General features: G+C 39.8%; 2 pseudogenes; both read left to right on the forward strand.

The window, feature by feature from the left end:
- The first annotated feature begins 332 nt into the window (after positions 1-332).
- On the forward strand, positions 333-812 carry LOC100517995 (large ribosomal subunit protein eL29 pseudogene; annotated as a pseudogene).
- A 14,599-nt stretch (positions 813-15,411) lies between these two features.
- LOC110257102 (olfactory receptor 1L4-like) lies at positions 15,412-16,381 on the forward strand (annotated as a pseudogene).
- Positions 16,382-19,660: the final 3,279 nt, after the last annotated feature.

Here is a 19,660-nt window from a genome sequence, read left to right on the forward strand (position 1 = left end):
GCAACTTCCTCTTCAGGTATCCAAAGAGAAAGCAGTTCTTTCATCAGATTCTTCTATCTTTTGGTCCTACACAGGAATCTGTGGCTGACATCTGACCTTGTTCCATTCATTTGTCACCATGCATAACAGCTAGGGCTATCTTTTGAGAATGGAGACTGGTTCTCATTACTCTTTATACTGTGTGATGATAATCCAACGGAGATGCCATTCTTAGTCACCATGCAGTGGGTCTTGCCATGTCTCTTTGATGTTCATCTCTCTTCTCCCTACCAACCTGGCTTTTGTTCTCTCATTCATTCTCTAATTTGAATGAGTCTCTCTAGACACTTGGTATGGTCAAGTCCAAGAACCACACCACGCATAATCAGTCCCAAAAGTGGCACAGAAACAGCATCAAGAAACCCTGATCACAATTATATGAACCCCTTAAGGGGGTGGACCTCAAGTTCCTGAGGAACATGCACTTTGCCAAGAATCACAATGAGAAGGGCCTAAATAAGATGTAGGCCAACAAAGCCAAGGCCATGAATGCATGTGCTGAAGCTATCAAGGTTCTTGTAAAACCCAAGGAGGTCAAGCCCAATATCCCATAGGGTGGCAGCCACAAACTCAGTCGACTTGCCTATGTTGCTCACCGCAAGCTTGGGAAACATGCTCATTCCCATATGGACAAGGGTCTCAGGCTCTTATAGCCAAAGTCCCATGCCAAGGCTCAGACCAAGGCCAAGGCTGCAGCTGGAGGTACAGCTACAGGTCCAGCTCTGGTTCTGGCTCCTAAAAGTGCCCAAGCCCCCACCAAGGTTCCACAATAGAGGTGTTTATCTGCCAGTGTGAGGACAGAAGCACTGGTGTGATCTCTGTGCTGCTGTCTATATGAGGCTGGTGTCCTCCTGTGCTATTTGTACAAATAAACCTGTGGGAGGATCTGTCCAAAAAAAAAAAAAGATGAGAAAACTGAATTTCAAGAGGTGAAGTGACTTGTCCAAAGTCATGAGCAGGGAAGTGGTAAACAGAACTCAAACTCAGAGTTGATCAAGGGGAAACCCCAACTGCAAAGCCAAACACTATGGGGAGAAGTGGGCACTGTCTGAGGCCACACCTTAACCTGCATGAGGATATCACTAAGGAGAGTCATGACTTTCCCCAGAGCCTTTCTTTGGCTTCCATTCTGGAAGGGTTCTCAACCAGATAAGCCAACGTTCTGATAAGATCAACACTTTTGTCCTCAAAAGAGAGCATGTTTTTCTGACTAGACAGTGGGAAGGGGGTGCCTGAGTGGTCTGTTTCTCTGACCAAGGTCTGTGTTGGGATAAGTTGTGACCCATGGATACACTGAGACTGACTTTTGCTAAGAGACTCCAGGTTTAATTCCCAATCAACCATGCACAAAGAGGAGCCAATTTTTACCTCTGGACTCTATTTGATTAAGCCATAAGGAGCTGCCCTGAGTGGTTAATTAGCATCAAAGGAAAGGATCCTTGAGGTTCACCAGCAAGATCTCCCTTGAGCCTTGTTAAAAAGCAAAGATGGGACCTCATTCCTCTGAGGGAGCTTCTGCAGTGGCAGTGGCTCAGAAACTTTCCTTACACATTGTTATGAGTGTCCTGGTTTTCCTCCTGTGCTGTTCTCAAGGGGCCACATTCTGCTTTAATTCTAGAAAGGTGAAAGAGGATACCATATCTCTGAGGATTTGCCTCCTCTCATCTGAGGCCAATCCTCAAGGGAAGCACTGAAGGAAACTCCTGAATAACAAGTTTTAGATGGAGGGGCTTTTTTAATTTTTATTTTTTTCCATTAAAGCTGGTTAACAGTGTTCTGTCAATTTTCTACTGTACAGATAAGTGACCTAGTAACAGATATAAATACATTCTTTTTCTCACATTATCCTCCATCATGCTCCATCATAAGTGACTAGATATAGTTCCCAGTGCTATACAGCAGGAACTCATTGCATATCCATTTCAAAGGCAATACTTTGCCTCTCTTAACCCCAGATTGCCAGTCCATCCCACTTGAGGGAGGGGCTTTTTAAAATAATTCTATCAGGGCCCTTTTCCCCTGTTATTCCATGGATAATATTATCCTTGATGCATACAATTCAATCCCCCTATTCCTTTTGGTCTCTTAATGAAAAATCTTTGTGATAGTGTCTACTTTATCTAAAGCAGGCATCTTCTGTGCATTTAGCATTGCCTGGGGAGATTTAAAATAATCTTGATGCCCAGGACCACACCCCACACCAATTAAATAAGAATCTCTGAGATGCCACCCTGGTATCCGTAGTTTTAATGCTCCCAGGATATTCCAGTCACCATCCAAGTTAGAGAACCACTGATCTCTTTAGAGGATCCCAGTTGTCTTAGAATTTGCTGGTGTGAATGTGGAGATTTTAGGGTTCAGCAAATTAATAACCTTACCCTCTCTCCTAGGTATGTTTTCATATATCATAAGAGGTTTTTTTAAATTTTTTAACATGTCAGTATTTGATGCGGAGGAATTCTCTTCTGCTCCAGTAGGTTAAGGATCTGGCATTGCCACCATCGTGGCTCAGGTTGCTGCTGTAGCACAGAATCAAGCCCTGGACTGGAAATGTCCACATGGGGCAGGTGTTACCAAAGAGAAAAAAATTGATGCTGAGAGATGACTTGAAGGCACTCTATTAAAATATTGTAATTCTATGTTTCTGATCTTTCATTCTATTTTCCAATTTTTATTTCCTAAGGACACTAACACATGAATGCTGTCAAATTGTAAGATTCAAACTGAAATGATAAAATAAAAATTGAAAGTCCCACCCACAAACTTGTTATATCTAGAAATATATTTTCTCATTGGCAAATCTAGAGATTCACAGCATTGAAATCACACTACATAAATATATTATTTTGCAACATGAATTTTCACGTAACAAAATGTCTTGGAGATGACTCGGTTTGAAGTCACTACTATCTACAGTCTACACTATGGTTTTTAACTTTCCCTTAGTATTTTTGTTTGTTCTATGGCTTAATTTGCATCATATGGAATTTCCCAGGCTAAGAGTAGAATCAGGGCTGCAGCTGCTGGCCTGCACCATAGACACAGCAATGCCAGATCTGGGCCACATCTGTAACCTACACCACAGCTCATGACAATGTCAGATCTTCAACCCACTGAGCAAGGCCAGGGATGGAACCCACATCTTCATGGACTCTAGTTGGTTTTGATACCCCTGAGCCACAATGGGAATTCCCTCTGTAGTATTTTAATACAATTTAATAGTATAAAGCTGCTATATTTTAGTTAACCATTTCTCTATTCCTGGACATTGGACAGTTTCTATTTTTTCTTGTCTCTATTATAATTAATACTTCTATGAACATCTTCTACATGCACATTGTTCAGATGTACCCTATGCCTTCTATACATAAAAGTATTCATACCAAACTGCAGGTGGTGAGAAGTTTGCTTTTATATGGAATACTTGATAAATATCACTGTCCCTGCCATAACTGGAATATTTATCATTTTCTTTTATTTTATTGGGATCCTCTGTATTGTGCAGATATTATATGAATTATATTGTATGGACATATTTATAGATCAATATTTTCTCCAAGTCTTTTGTTTCTCTTTTAACTTTGTTCATGGAACCATTTATCACATATGTTTTCACTTTTAGGTAGTCAGATCTGTCAGTCTTTTTCTTTAGAGCTTCAGGATTTATATTTGTTGTGGAAGGGTTGATTTACCCCAAGATTACAAAAATATTCTATATTATGCTGTTACAGTTTTATAGATTTTTGCCTTAATCTTCAAATTCATCTGGAAATTATTTTTTATATGTTATATACAGTAGATATCTAAATATATTTTCTTCCAAATGAATGTCATCCCACAAATTTTCTTTTCACCAGACACAAAAAGGCTAAATGGGAGTTCCCACTGTGGCTCAGCATGTTAAGAACCTGACTAGTATCCACAAGCATGCCAGTTCAATCCCTGGCCTCACTCAGTGGGATAAGAATCTGGCATTTCCACAGCTGTGGCATAGGTCATAGATGCAGCTCATATCTGGTGTTGCTATGGCTGTGACATAGGCTGGCAGCTGCAGCTTATATTCAACACTTAGCCTGGGAACTTCCATATGTCTTGGGAGGGGTGAGCAGACAGCACAGTGGATTTTTAGGGAAGTGAAATCATTTGTATGAAACTCTTCTCTGTGATTACATATGATTATGCATTTACCAAATCCACAGAATGCACAACACCCAGAAAGAACCCTAATATCATCTGAGGACTATGGGCAAAGATATACCAAGGTAAGCTCATCCACTATAATAAATGTACCACTTTGATGCAGCATGTTAACAACAGGGGAGACTGTGCTTGTGTGTGGACATGGAGGATATGAGACACTTCATTCGTTATGATCAGTTTTGCTGTGAACCTTAATTGCTCTAAAAGAAAAGTCGAGTTAAAGAGGAAAAATTAGAAATAAAAATGATTCCAAAAGTTGTCTTCAAATAGAGATGAGGCAAGGTGGGTTAGTGAAGCTAAATAACATGCCCATTCAGTCATGGTGAAACTGGGATTCAAAAGCAAGAAGTCTGGCTTAAGAAATATAAAAAAATGAAATGCTTAAGAAAGGTAAACAACAACAAAAAATGAGGCTCAGAATGGGTGACTACTGCAAAAGATCACACAGCATCTAAGAGGCAGAGCCAGCATCTCATTCTATTCATCTGGCTCCAGAGCTTGTACCTTAATGCCTTGCCATTACATGACACCTGCACCTAGACACCATCATCCATGTGGACACAGGTGCTCAGAGATGTCAGAGCGTGTCACCTCTCTGTGCTGCCTACAGTGACACCCACAGGAGCACAAGCATGTCCAGACAGCACATACAGGGTACCAGCACACACATATGCATAGTGCACATGCACCTGCATGAACACACCTCCAGCCCTGTGGCTGCATGGCTCCACTGTCTTTCCCAGGTGCAGAGGCTACACCCCTGGAGCTCAGGTTCCCAGGCTCCTTGACACAGAGATCAATGAGGGCATCAGGAAGGCTCTTCCTCCTGGGAAGGCTGCAGGGCTCCTGCCCCAGGGCTCTGGCTGGCTGGGGGCTTGGGGAGGACACCCCCCTGATGCTCCGTGCTGTCAGCAGTTCCCACTGCAGACAGAGAGAAGAACCAGCAGAGTCCTGAAGTTAGAGCAGCATTTCAAGCTGCCTCTTGCCTCAGAGATTCAGAGCCTGATCACAACCTATCAGCAGGACCCCAGGCCTGGTCAGGACCCAGAATCTCATCTGTCAAGCCCACAGGTAGGCAGGCTGAGGGGTCTTTGGCAACAGACCCCCAGGGATAACATCTTCCTGTGATCTTTTCCTAACTCCATCTTCCCTCCTTCATCTCAAAAGCCAGGAAACATTGACCCTCCTCTAGTTTTCCCTCTCTCTCCTTTGAAACACAGATCCCACATTTTTGTAGAACCTACTCTGGGTGAAGAACTAGCTCCTGCCTTAAAGGGCACCACCCACATCCTACAACCCAGAACCACACAGTTATCTTAGCCAGGAGATGGGTCAGAAATGGAACAAGGGAACAAAAAAATAGGATCAGGCAGGGGCTAAGAGCACACATTCTGAAACCACCAGACTCCACCCCACCTAGTTGTGTGGACTTCAGAAGTCACTTCAATCCTTTTCCCTCAAGCTCACTGTCTGTAAATTGGGGTCTATAAAGACTAAGGGTGACAATGTATGTGAAGTTCCTAGAACAGTGTCTGGCACATGTAAACACTGTGTGATTCTTAACTAGGACATGACTGGGATTGAGAATGCACGTGGGCAAGGGCTTCAATGAAGTGGGGGTCTCAAGGTGGAGATACCTGGGTGAGGCATGGCCAGCTCAGCAGGGGATGCAAGAGACTGGTTTTCCACAAGAATTTAAGCCCCTCTGGGGGATCAGATGGATACCAAGATGTATTAAGACAGAGAAAAGACAATTATTCACAAAAAGGATTCCAGTGGGCATATTGTAAAAGTCCACTTGCCTTGACATCTGCAATAACAGGGGCTAAGTAAAGCTTTAATGGGAATAGGGGAGTGAAACTTCAGCAGAGAGGAGAGAGTTCAGAAAGGGGAGGAGGGAAAGACCATCCTGAAAAGGGCACTGCAGACCCCGGAGCAGGACATCCCAGTTAAGTAGGCTGCACACCTGTGTCTTACTGCAGGCAGTGGGAAGAGAGGAGACAAGGAGAAGCTGGGTTTCAGAAAACATGGGTTCAATTTTTTAGCTTCCAACTGTAAGTGATATCCTATGATATTTGTCTTGGACTTACTTCACTTAGTATGATCATCTCTAGGTCCATCCATGTTGCTGAAAATGATACAAATAAACTTATTTACACAACAGAAACTGACTCACAGACTTAGAAATCAAACACCTGTTTACCAGAGATGAAAGGGAGGGAATGATTGGGGGTTGGTGTCAAAGTGTGACACTGATGTTTATGGAATGGGTGGTGAACAGGGACATGCTGTACTGCACAGAGAACTATACTCAATATTCTGTGATACCCAACATGGGAGAAGAAGCTGAAACAGAATGGATATGTGTATATGTATAAATGAATCACTTTGCTGTACAGCAGAAATTAACACCACCTTGTAATCAACTATACTTCCATAAAATGTTTAAAAATGAATAAAATAAAATAAAATAAAATAAAATAAAATAAAATAAAATAAAATAAAATAAAAAACTGGTCTCGGGAAAGATTCTAAGGTCAGATACTGATGATGGGAATGCAGAGAGCCCGTGTTTGCTCAGACTGACAGAGCTAAGGTCCAAAGTCTCCACAATCATTCCCCTGTGAAGACATGGTAGAGAGAAGAGCCTATGACTTTGTGGAATGCAAGGAGCAAAGGATGGAGGAGGAGGAGCAGGTCAGCAAGGAAGCTTCAGGCTGTTGGCAGGACCGAGGACTTCTGCCAGCAAAGGACCTGCCAGCTGAGTTCTCTCCAACTGGTGATGGTCTGGGAGGGATGTTTGAGCAAGTCGTTTGAAACACACAATCTGAAATCAGGAATTCATGAGTTTGAATCTTGTATATAATGACAGGGACTCTCCGAACTTCAGTTTCTTTAACTATAAAAACGGGAGAATAATACTACTAACATCACAGTGCTGTACTGCAGGTTACAAGAGGTAAGCACAGGGAGTTCCCCTTGTGGCTCCGAAGTAACAAACCTGACCAGTTTCCATGAGCACACAGGTTCGATTCCTGGCCTTACTCAGTGGGTTGAGGATCCTGTGTTGCCATAAGCTGTGGCATAGATTGCAGACACAGCTTGGATCCCATGTGGCTGTTGCTCTGGCAAGGGCTGGTACCTGCAGTTCCAATTTTACCCATAGCTGGGAACTTCCATATGCTGCAGGTACAGACCTAAAAAACAAAAATAACAAAAAAGAAAAAAGAGCTAAGACAGAACATGCCCAATAAATGTTCACTGAACTTTTCTCAGTTTAGTTACTTTTCAGCTGTCCTTGCTCACTCTGGGTATTACCCCTATGCCTTTTCTATCTTGCTGTAAAGGGCATTCTTTGTTCCACATTTGTGCTCCCTGGTGTCATGGGGCTGATGGCTAGGAGAAGCATGCTGCTTAAGTGGTGAAGAAGCAAGGAAGGAGAAACCAACCTGAGCTGATGAATGCCCACAAAGTAGAAAAGTCTAATGAAGAAAGTTGAGAAGTACAGAGATGGTCTCTATTTGCCATCTATCTAGGAAGGGAGTAAATACCTTTCAAGGAGGAATAGTGTGATTTCAAAGGCTTAGGCAGATTCCTGGTCCCTCCTGGTCCTTTCCAGCTACTAACTGATGACAAGTCCCATTATCTAAATATAATTTTTAATTTATTGTATGAATAATAATATTAAAAACTGAAAAAATCAGGCCAAACTCTTTAACTCAACTACATTTTTATTTGCCATTAACACAAAATGTTTTATTAATAACCATAATCACTTTTATTTACACCATGCTATACCATGTGAAAATGTGTTAGCATATAACATATTATTTAAGTAACAGGAAAGTGGTGAAATGATGTATATAATTAATAATAAATGAGTTCCCTGGTGGCTTAGAAGGTTAAGGATGCAGCATTGTCACTGCTGTGGCTCTGGTTACTGCTGTGGTAAGGGTTCCACCCCTGGCTTAGGAACTTCTGCATACTGAGTTTGCAGCCAAAAAACCTTAAAAATGCACATAATTTAATCAAGCTATTTAATTGTGCTTTTGAAAGAAAGGAAAAGTGCTTTGATGTTTACTCTAAGTTGACTGTGACTCAAAATCCCATGTTTCTTCTTAATCATCACTAATTCTTAATAAAGTGGCATCCTACCTCTACCTTAAGTGGGTCATGCAAAACCAAATGCATGGGAAGGAGAGGCTAAATATTTAGGAAGGTGCACAGGAAGTTCATTTCTGGAGTTCTAGCACTCTCATTCATGTACACTGCATGTTCATGCCAAAATAAGTACCATCTGTAATGATCTGGCATCAGATAACATGAGCTTACCTCCTTGAACTGTGCTCTGGGGGTAAGAAACAGGTATTGCAAATAAGTAGAATTGACTTTTGCCTGTAAGACTGTTCTGCCAATTTCAGTCAAAATTCAAGGAATTCTGAAAAGTTTTCAGGAAGAAGTGAGCAGGGTCCTCTTCTCTTTATCTATACAGATTAAGTCAGCCAAACTTCAAGGCTCTGCAACCATACCTCTTTTTAACAGCTTTACTGAATACAAATCTGCACATATTTAATGCACATGATTGACACTATGATGTTATCACAGTTATATGCATATGCTTAATGTTATATGAGTCTCCACTAACAAGAGTTCCCAGGCAGAAAGTTGAACCACGCCCATATTACTGATGGTAAAATGGGAGAAAAGTTCTGCCCAAGGCATGAGGGAATATACAATGTTATCAGTCTCAGCTAAATGGGAAGGGGACTCTCTACTGCCCTGAGAAGTGTCATATGAATCTGAGGAATTCCAGGTTCAAGACCAAGGAGGGTCAGATAGACCTTCACCCCCAGGGAAACCACAGTCCCAGGACTCAGGCTAAAAGGCACAGGGAAAAAACATGGGGAACGAGTCCAGAGTCAAATCAATACATTTCCCACAAGTGGGACAAAGGGTTATTTTCTCAGATGGGGAGTATCTACTAAACCTTTCCATCTTCCTAATTACAACTCAGCTGTCCATCTCTCAGAGTGTATTCTATGCCATAGAAATCTCCCAGGAAGACACAATAGTCACTAACAAAAATATCCATTGCAAAACTGTGAAGATAGGAATAAGTATTATAACCCTACTTCTGAGTATAACATGTGTAGAGATCCAGGCAGAGAAAAAACTTTAAAATATGCACACATCTCTAGTTCTCTGGGAAGTGGAATTTTAGAGAACTTTTACCTTCCATTGTAAAATTAATAAAAGAAACATATGTCCCTTATTTTCAAATTCAAATGCATAATATAAAGTTAAATACAGAAGGAACTCCCCATTCTGTCCCTTCACTCCTGTTTCAGGAGGCAAGGACACCACAGAAACACACACACCACAACAAACACAGCATAGAAAGGGGACATCTTTCTGGACAAAAATGAGAATATTCTGTATATATTGTTCTGCAAATTTCTTTTGTCATTTAACAAAAGAACCCAGAGAGTAGTGTAACACGGATGACATAGCCCAGTGAGGAATAGTTCCCGCTCTGCTGTCAGCCTGTCTGCACTCAAATCCCTGCTCTACCACTTACTAAGTTATTTAACTTTGCTAAAACCATTTTCTTAATCTGTAAAATAGGGATAAAATAGTGCTTATCTCAGGATTTGGAGACAATCAAGTGAATAAGACATCTAAAGCACTTATCTCAGTGTGTGGTGTATATTCAGGGCGAATAAATGCTAACTGACAATACCCATCTAAATTCTTTAGACTATGTGATATTAAAGAATGCAAATTTACTATAAAGTGTTTTAATAATTCACCTATTTTTGGATATTTAGATAATTTCCCCTGGGAGTTGTTTTGTTTATTTGCTTGCTTTATTTTAATTGGTATTATGAGCAATGCAATGATAAAAACATGTGTACATATCTTTACACCACATGTATATGAGAAATTTTGGGGGAGCTAAAGGTATGACTTTTATTCAAAATTGGGTTCAATTTAGACTGTGTACTTATTCATTGTAATGACTCAGTAAGGACATGAGTTATATTTCATGTAGCCAGTAAATGTTATCCTTCAAAAACAAGCCAAATATACACAGGAAGATTTTGGCAGGAACTTAAAAACTACAAGTATGGTCCTCACCCAAGTTGAGTATTTTTTTTAATGAGTACATTTGTATGAGTATAATTACTAGATAAAGAGATGAAGATTTTCAGTTCTGATAGAGACGACCAAAAGGTCTACACTGATTACCCTCTCTCTATCAGTGTATGTGAAGGTCTTCTTCCTTTTATTTATGTATTAGTATATTTATTATTAAGGTATAGTTAATTTACAATGTTTCTTTGAGTTCTGTTGTTTAGCAAAGTGATCCAATCACACACATTTCCCTGTGCTGAACAGTAGAGCCCCACTGCCCATCCATTCCAAATATAGCAGGTTGCATCCAAAACACCCCCAAAATGCCCTTCCATCCCACTCCTTCCCCTTTCTACCCTCACCAGGAACGCCAAGTGTGCTCTCCTTGGCCATGATCATTTTCTGGTTTTTTGCTTTTGTTTTTGCTTTTATATAGGATAACCCATTCCATATTTTAGATTCCACAAATAAGTGGTGTCATATGGTATTTGTCTTTTTCTTTCTGACTTACTTCACTTAGTATGAGAATCTCTAGATTCATCCATGTTGCTGCAAATGGCATTAGTTTGTCTTTTTATGGCTGAGTAATATTCCATTGTATATTTGTACAACATTTTCTTAATCTATTCATTGGTCAGTGGACATTTGGGTTGTTTCCATGTCTTGGCTATTGTGAATAGTGCTGCAATGAACATAAGGGTGCCTGTATCTTTTTCAGTGAATGTTTTGTCCTGATACATGCCCAGCAGTGGGATTGCTGGATCATACAGTAGTTCTATATTTAGTTCTCTGAGCTACCTCCATACTGTTCTCCATAGTGGCTGTACCAATTTACATTTCCACCAACAGTAAAGAAGGGTACACTTCTCTCCACACCCTCTCCAGAATTTGTTATTTGTAGACAGGTTAATGATGGCCATTCTGACTGCTATGAGGTGGTATCTCATGTTCCGTTGAATATTGCTAAAAAAATATTTACCATATTTGGGGGGCAGTTTCTATACTCTTCAAAGCTTCTTTCAGGTGGTCTAAGAATCAAATCAAGGATGTATACATGTGTGTCTTACTTGGTCCCCATGCTGTACAGAGGAAAAATTTTAAAAAAAGAATCAAATCAACATGAAACAAAATAACAGGAGAAAATAAAATTTAATTTTATTTGTATATGAACTCCATCCATAGGGCCAGAGACTCCACATACATGGGAGGTTTAAAGACAGAAAGGTTCAATGAGGTCACTAGGCCATCCTGAGGTGTGGAATGGAATAGGAGCCTGGGCTCTCAAGGTTGGAGGGTCATTCATAAGACAAATAGGACAGCAGACCTTGGTAATTAGATGTTTGCCCTGCCAGGCATGGGACTAGTTAGAGAAAGCTTAACTTTGGTAATAATTCTTTTTTTAATTTCAATTCTAGGTATGTAATGGAGGGGCAATCGTTTCTCTGGAGCCCACAGTTTCTCTGGTTCTCAGTTGCCTTTGCGGCAAAGTAATCTACATGCCAAAATGGCACATCTTGGGGAAACTTGTTCTGAACTTCTATACAATCTCATAGGGAAAAAATTAAATTTCAGTCTAATTTATATTTTCTGATCACCACTGAGGTTGAACATCTCCTACGTTTTCTTTGGTAAATGTGTTGAAGATTTTTTTTCTTTGAGTCAACAGTTTATATCTTAGCTTTCTCTGGGGTCTCTTTTGATGTTATGGTCACAATTTTGGGTATGGTATTTTGTCATTTGCGCCTCTACATTTTATTTCTTTCTTTGGATGGCATCTCCATTCTGAGACCATAAAAATAGGTTCCTTTGGTTTTATCTAATTATTTTATTATTTTTTTTATTTTTAAGTTGTTCATCCATGTGGGTTTTATTTTATATATGGGTTAGGTAGAAATCTATTTTTTTTTCCAAATGTTAAACCAATTGTCACAAGTATCACTTTTTTAATAGTCCATCAATTCTCCTTTGCTATGAAATAAATTTCTCATAGACCTGGATCTATATATGATATGCAAATACAGGTATACAAAACTCTTTATGAGCCACTGAATTTTTTTTCAGTGTATATCATTGCTTTATTATTTTTCACTATTATATGCTATGATTTGGGGTTAGAAAAGTTCTCTGTCATTGTCCCATTTTTTCAGAATTGTCTTTCCTAGACTGTTCATGCCTCTAGATGAATTTTAGAATGACCTTCTCAAATCCCATTAAAAGTTCCCCTGGGGTATTATTATTTGTGAATTGAGTTTTACTGATTTGAAAAGAGCTGACTTTTCTTCAGGTTTATTGAGGTATAATTTATATATAACATTGTGCACATTTAAGGTGTACAACATGATGATTTGATACACATATATTTCAAAAGGACTGACACAGGAGGGTTAATTAACATATCCATCACCTCATATAATTACCATCTCTATTTTTGTGGTCAGGATATCTAATATCTACTTCCTTAAGTAGAATAGTGGTTACAAGTGTCTGTGGGATGGGGAATTGTGAAGATATTTAAGGGTATAAACTTATAATCAATAGATAAGTAATGTTTGGAGATTTAATGTATAGCATAGTGATGATAGACATTGTACCAAAAACTCAAAGATGATATGAGACTGGATCTCAATTATTCCCACCACAAAAAGGAAATAATTATGTGATATAATATAGGTGTTAGATAATGAGTCCTTATTAATCACTCTGCAATATATAAACATATCAAATCAACACAATGTACACCTTAAACTTACATAATGTTATATGTCAAGTGTATCTCAATGAAATAAATAGAAGTGTATTACCTCTTAGCAATTTTCAAGTATATAATAGTATATTGCTCATTTTAGTCACCATGCTGTACACTAGATCTCCTGAACTTAATCATCTTGTAGGAAGTCTGGTACGTTTTGACTGACATCTCCCCATTTCCCCCAACTCCCAGCACCTGGCAACCACCATAACACTCTCTGTTCTATGAGTTTGTCCTTTTTAGATTCAGCCATTGGAAAAACTGAAATGTTGCCATTTAAAACATGAATGGAACTTGAGGTCATTTTGCTAATGAGAGTCAGACATAGAAAGACAAATATTGTATGGAAAAGCTTATATGTGGCATCTAAGAATTGACATTTTAAAATATTGAATCTTACTCTTTCTAAATTTCTAAAATTTGTTACATTTATTCAGGCTGTCCTTCTGTGTTCTGTTGTATTTGCTTCAGTTGGTCTTTCTCATCCCCCCCCACTTAGGTAGATCCTAAATATTTTACAGACATTCTTACCATTGTCAATTGTATCTTTTTTCTCCAATATATATTTCAGGTATAGGAAGAGCATTAATTTTCATACAGTTATCTGCTTTTGTTTTTTGCTTTTCCATTTATTTTTAAATAATTATTTTTTTTCCATTATAATTGGTTTACAGTGTTCTTTTTTTTTTAAGGGCCACACCTGTGGTGTATGAAACTTCCCAGTCTAGGGGTCATATCAGAGCTACAGATGCCATCCTATACCACAGCCACAGTAATGTGGGATCCAAGCTGTGTCTGCAATCTACATCAAAGCTCATGGCAATGCCAGATCCTCAACTAAATGAGCAAGGCCAGGGGTGGAACCTGTATCCTCATGGATACTAGTTAGGTTCACCACCCACTGATCCACAACAGGAACTCCCTTTGTATTTATCTTGTATTAGGCCACTGGGCTAAAATCGTCACAGCATTAAAACATTTTCAGATGACTGTCTTGGATTTTTTTAGATATACAATCAAGTTACATAAAATAGTGACATTTTCATCTTTTCTAAGTTTATGCCTCCTGTTTCTTTCCTTTTGCTTCCTGCCTGGCTCAGACTATCATCTGAGCAGTGTAGTTTGATAGCGGTAATAGAGATAATTCTTACCTTGTCTTTTCCAGAACACTTGTGATAAGGGGGCTCTTACATGCAAGGTTTAATTTCCTGTAATATTGTAATGTTTAGACCAAGAACTTCATAGTTTCTTAATCACAAAATTCAATATATTGAAAGGATTAATCTCAGTAATATAGGCCATTCTGGATAGTATTCCTATCTGGAGTAGCATCTGGGAAGCAAAACTTTAGAATCTAAGTGTCCAGAACATGTTACCCAAACAGAAATGCTTAAATAAATATTAAGCAGGTTTTTCTCTGAAGACTTAAAGAAGTCTCATCTGAATTCGGTGGATACCAAGGAGAAGTGATTGAATCTGATATGAGTAGGAAGGTTTGGTGATGAAATGACCTCATTCATGGGTATAAAAACATCCTGATTCTAGGTGGGACACAGGAGCCTCTGCCCCTACAAGGAGAAAAATGAGGTGGGACAATGGAGTTTGTCAAAAAAACAGATGAAGAAGAATCATTCCAAAGAGAATTAAGTAGAGCATGATAATGTGAAAAAAAAGAATGTATACATATATGTGTAACTGGGTTGCCATGCTGTGCAGTAGAAATTGACAAAACCCTATAAACCAGATACAATGGAAAAAAATAAAAATCACTATATATATTAAAAAAGAAAACAAAAAAAGAGAGAATTAAGAACTCAGACATGAATTCCCATTGTAGATCAGTGGGTTAAGGACCTGGCACTGTATCTGTAAGGATGAGGGTTTGATTGCTGGCCTGGCTCAATTGGTTAAGGATTTGGAATTGCCACAGGTTTGGATCCTACATTGCCATGGCTGTGGTGTAGCCCTCAGGTGCAGCTCCAATTTGACCCTTAGCCAAGGAACCTCCATATGCTGTAGCTGTAGCCACCAAAAGAAAAGAAAAAAAAGAACTCAGACAAATTAGTCTACTTAGAAGTTCCTAACATCCTGGAAAACATTAGTTTCTCATGTAGGGAGCACCTTGGAATTACTTAAATTTCCCCTGTTTGATTTTAGCCCCTGCTCTCTGTACTTTCTTGAAATAATATCCTAACAAAGAGCAGCGGGCTTCTTTATTATAGGCTGGAAGGTGAAGAAGTCATCCTGGTCAAATTCCCCTTCACATCTCTCCCAGAGCTCCTCCAAACTCTGTCCAGGAGGTCAAGGACATGGACATGGAGACAAAGAACTACAGCAGCAACAGCATGTCAGACTTTATCCTTCTGGGCATCTCTTCCGACCCTCAGCTTCAGAAACCCCTCTTTGCTGTCTTCCTCATCATGTACCTGGTCACCCTGGTGGGCAATGTACTCATCATCCTCGCCATCCACTCTGATGCCCGGCTCCACACCCCTATGTACTTTTTCCTCAGCAACCTGTCCTTCATGGACATCTGCTTCACCACAGTCATTGTGCCCAAGATGCTGGTGACCTTACTTTCAGAGACAAAGTCCATCTCCTATGTGGGCTGCCTGGTCCAGATGTACTTCTTCATGGCCTTTGGGAACACTGAGAGCTACCTGCTGGCCTCTATGGCTATAGATAGGCTGGTGGCCATCTGCAACCCCCTCCATTATGACATGGCTATGAGCCCATGACACTGCCTCCTCTTGCTGCTGGGTTCCTGCACCATCTCTCACCTGCACTCCATGCTGTATGTGCTACTCATGTCCCGCCTGTCCTTCTGTGCCTCCCACATCATCAAGCACTTCTTTTGTGATACCCAGCCTGTGCTAAAGCTGTCCTGCTCTGACACCACCTCCATCCAGATGGTGGTCATGACTGAGACCCTGGCTGTCATTGCAGCCCCTTTCCTCTGCATTCTCTTCTCCTACCTGAGAATCATCATCACGGTGCTCAGAGTCCCCTCTGTAGGCGGGAAGTGGAAGGCCTTCTCTACCTGTAGCTCCCACCTCTCTGTGGTGGTTCTGTTCTATGGAAGTATCATCTATGTCTACTTTAGACCTCTGTCCATGTACTCAGTGGTGAAGGACCGGGTGGCCACTGTTATGTACACGACAGTTGAATCCTTTCATGTTGAACCCTTTCATCTACAGCCTGAGAAACAAAGATATGAAGAGGGGTTTCAGAAAACTAAGGGACAGAATTCACTCATAGAATTAACATGACAGAATGTCCCAATTGGGAGGTGACCTAAGAGGTGATCAGGTTATATTTCCTTCCTAAGCACTTTCACATGCAACCCAAAGAGGTGATAAGAGGGGGTGTTGAACACCAGTGAGAGCACTGACCTCAAGGCAGGATCATGTGGTCTCTTCAGTGACCTTGACTGCATATATGATCAGTCCCAGGCTAATTACTGCTAGGAATCCAGATTTCAGCAGGAAAGCTTCTGTCACCCAAATAGTGGGAAAAAAGTATCTCCAAGTAACTCTTCCATACATTTGGCAATGGTCAGTACTCAAGGAACTAGAAAATCCTATTCATTTATATAAGACATTATATGGACTCCATAGAGTATAGGGAAAGTCTTCTTGAATAGTCCTCAATGATGAACTGAATTTTGACAGATGAAAGTTAAAAGGACAAGGAACTAGAATGTTTCAAATGTGGAAACCATCCAAGCAAGTAAAAGCAATAAACACTGGAATGTGTGTGAGAGATGGTGAAAAGCCCTGTGGGGATTCTTCAATTTGAGATCAGGGAGAATAGGATGGTGGGCATTGGGGGCAGACAGAAGAATCTATAAAACAGATTTACTTCCCCCAACACCAAAGTGTCATCACAGTGTGAATTCACAGGACTCAACACGTTTTCCCTTCCTTATACTTCTCTTCTCCATGAGGCCAGAGTCCTCACTGAAATGCCCATCATGTCCTGGATAAGCAACTTGTTTCAGTCAAGATAAGCAGGCAGAAACTGAAGTTGAATACAAGTCTTTTGAGCTTAAATATAAACCAAGAGAGGAGTCCCCATTGGCATGCAGGGGAAATGAATCTGACTAGTACCCATGAGAATATGAATTGGATCCCTGACCTCACTCAGTGTGTTAAAGGATCTGTCATTGCTGTGAGCTATGTTGTAGGTCACAGATGCAGCTTGGATCCTGCATTGCTGTGGCTGTGTTGTAGTCCAGCAGCTGTAGCTCCAATTTGATCCCTAGACTGGAAACTTCCATATGCCATGGGTATGGCCCTAAAAAGCAAAAAAAGAGAAAGATTTAACAAGACAAGAGGTATATGACAACCCAGTGGAACACAGGGATGCCTGGGGCCCAACTTAAAAGTCCTTGCCATTGCTGTCAATGTGTCAACCTCCAATATTCAAAAAGCCATCAGCATCAAGGAAACACAATCCTTTTGAAATAGCCTTTTTATTTGCACAGGCACCCCTGGCTTTCACCACTATCTCCCGCCAATCACTCAGTTTTGGGGAGGCTGGCCAGGAATATCTCTACTCATTCCACTTCCTCTATTTATGTGCCAGTTTATTCATTCTCAGCCAAGTACATAAGTCACATTAGAATATGAAGATACATAGGATATAGTAAACAAATAAATTCATTAATGATACCTTCCATAATTTATAAAGTTTGTTAAGCCCTTTGGTCCCAGGAAACCTAACAGTGTTTTAGTTCAAACCTCCCTCTGCCATTAGTACCATACACCTTTTACTCAAGAACACATAGTCATTAATAAATCCAGATCTTTTACTAAAAATCTTATAGATATTCCAAAAAGTTCAAATAAAGAGAAACATATAATTAGTGACCATGCAATAACATATTCAAGTGAAAGATTAGCCCTAAACTTCTCAGTCAAAACTAGATTGTTGCCTTTTTCAGAATATGAAGCAATTTCCTTAAGACATCCTGCCACCATTCAGAAGTGAGCTCATGGGGCAGGTAGTGTTTGGAGATTTTCATAAATGGTTTTCTATCCAAACAAGAAATCCCAGAAATTAAACTGGGAGGTTGCTAATATGCATTGCTAAGAATAAGTCCCTTCTGAAAGTAGATATAATCAGAGAAAATGTCCAAGCACACCTTCTGAACACCTTGCCAGGTTAGGCAAATTGCTTCTGTATGGCTCATGGGAGACCAGGAAACTTCTTCACAGTCCTTCTTTGACCATATAGTCACCTTGGAGGCTGGCTGGCTCCCACAATGGAATAAGACACTGTAATCACATCCTTGGATGAGAATATAGTGAAGGGAAATGGATTGGGGTCCTTTTGCTGTAGGCTCACATATATGTAAATGTTGACAATTTTCCTAATATTGAACTAAGAAAAATCCAGTTATTTGAACCTATTGTGCCTGTTGATCAGAGTGAATGACATGAAGAAGGAGGCTCATATAAAAGCTGAGGATGGCCTAGGGAAGTGGGCTGAGTACTTCTGACATTGAAGAGGCTGATAGAGGAGGTATTAGCCAAGAAGACTGAAAAGAAGGAGTCGTATAAGCCAAGAACAGAAGAAGTTTCAAGGGGCAGAAGCTATTAATCCACATCAAAATATGGTGAAAGTTTAAGCAAAATAAGCCTGGAAGATTGTCCATCAGCTTTAATGACAAGGAGGTCATTGGTAATGAGATTTTAGGTAATGACAAGGTGACATTTAGGCTTTAAAGACAAGGTGACATTGATAATGAGGTTTCAATGGAGGAATGTAAAAGGAACCAGAGTGTACTGGGTTAAAAAATCACTTGTGATTCTGTACATTAACAATGAACAATCTGAAAAGTAAATTTAAAAACACAATCCTATCAGTAGCATCAAAAGAATAAATTGCTTAGTAGTTCCTGTTGTAGCTCAGTGGTTAAAGAATCTGACTAGGAACCATGAGGTTGTGGGTTCAATCCCTGGCCTCACTCAGTGGGTTAAGTTTCCAGGATTGCTGTGAGCTGTGGTATAGGCTGCAGATGTGGCTCGGATCCCACGTTGCTGTGGCTACTACAGCTCCATTTAGACCTCTAGCCTGGGAACCTCCATATGCTTTGACTATGGCCCTAGAAAAGATGAAAAGACAAAAAAAAAGAATAAATTACTTAGGAATAAACTTAACCAAGGAGGTGAAAGACTTATCCATTGTAAAACAAAAATATTGGATAAAAGAAATTAAAGACCCAAATACATGGAAAGACTTCGTGAATAGGAAGATTATGCATTATTAAAATGTCCATAATATACAAAGTGATCCACAGATTCAATGCAATTTATAGAAAATCCTCAAATCCCAATTTTCTTTTTAAAAGAAATGGTAAAACTCATATAGAATTATAAAGGATCCAAAGTGTCAAAAACAATCTTGAGAATAAAAAACAAAGCTGGAGGCTTAATAATGTGTATTACAAAGTGACAGTAATCAAAATAGTATGGTATTGGCATAAAGACCAATGGGACAGGACAAAGAACCCAGATTAAAAACAAATACATA

This window comes from Sus scrofa, chromosome 1 (assembly GCF_054392235.1).
Source record: "Sus scrofa isolate SSC_HxYL_T2T_F1_AM1 chromosome 1, Sscrofa_HxYL_maternal_Yorkshire_Landrace_v2.0, whole genome shotgun sequence".
NCBI lineage: Eukaryota > Metazoa > Chordata > Mammalia > Artiodactyla > Suidae > Sus > Sus scrofa.